We start from the raw sequence: 259 nt of genomic DNA on the forward strand, positions 1-259 counted from the left end.
GACGTGATCTGCACAGATAACGCACCGGAAGCCGGGGTCGTCTCCTGGGCGGCTCGAGCGAAACCCCGCAGCCTGACCGCGACATGACGCCGAGCACCGGGCACGCAGCCACCGCCAGCCCGCCCCGTCGAGGCTAGGCTGCCGCAGCCGGACCCGCGCGACGGCGGCGGAACGTCGCGGATCTTTGTTCGGGTTTTTTTTCCCTTCTTTTTTTTTTTAATGGGACGCAGCAGCCGGGCTCCCCCTCCGCCGTGACAGC

The sequence above is a fragment of the Salarias fasciatus genome, chromosome 15 (assembly GCF_902148845.1).
Source record: "Salarias fasciatus chromosome 15, fSalaFa1.1, whole genome shotgun sequence".
Taxonomy (NCBI): Eukaryota; Metazoa; Chordata; class Actinopteri; order Blenniiformes; family Blenniidae; genus Salarias; species Salarias fasciatus.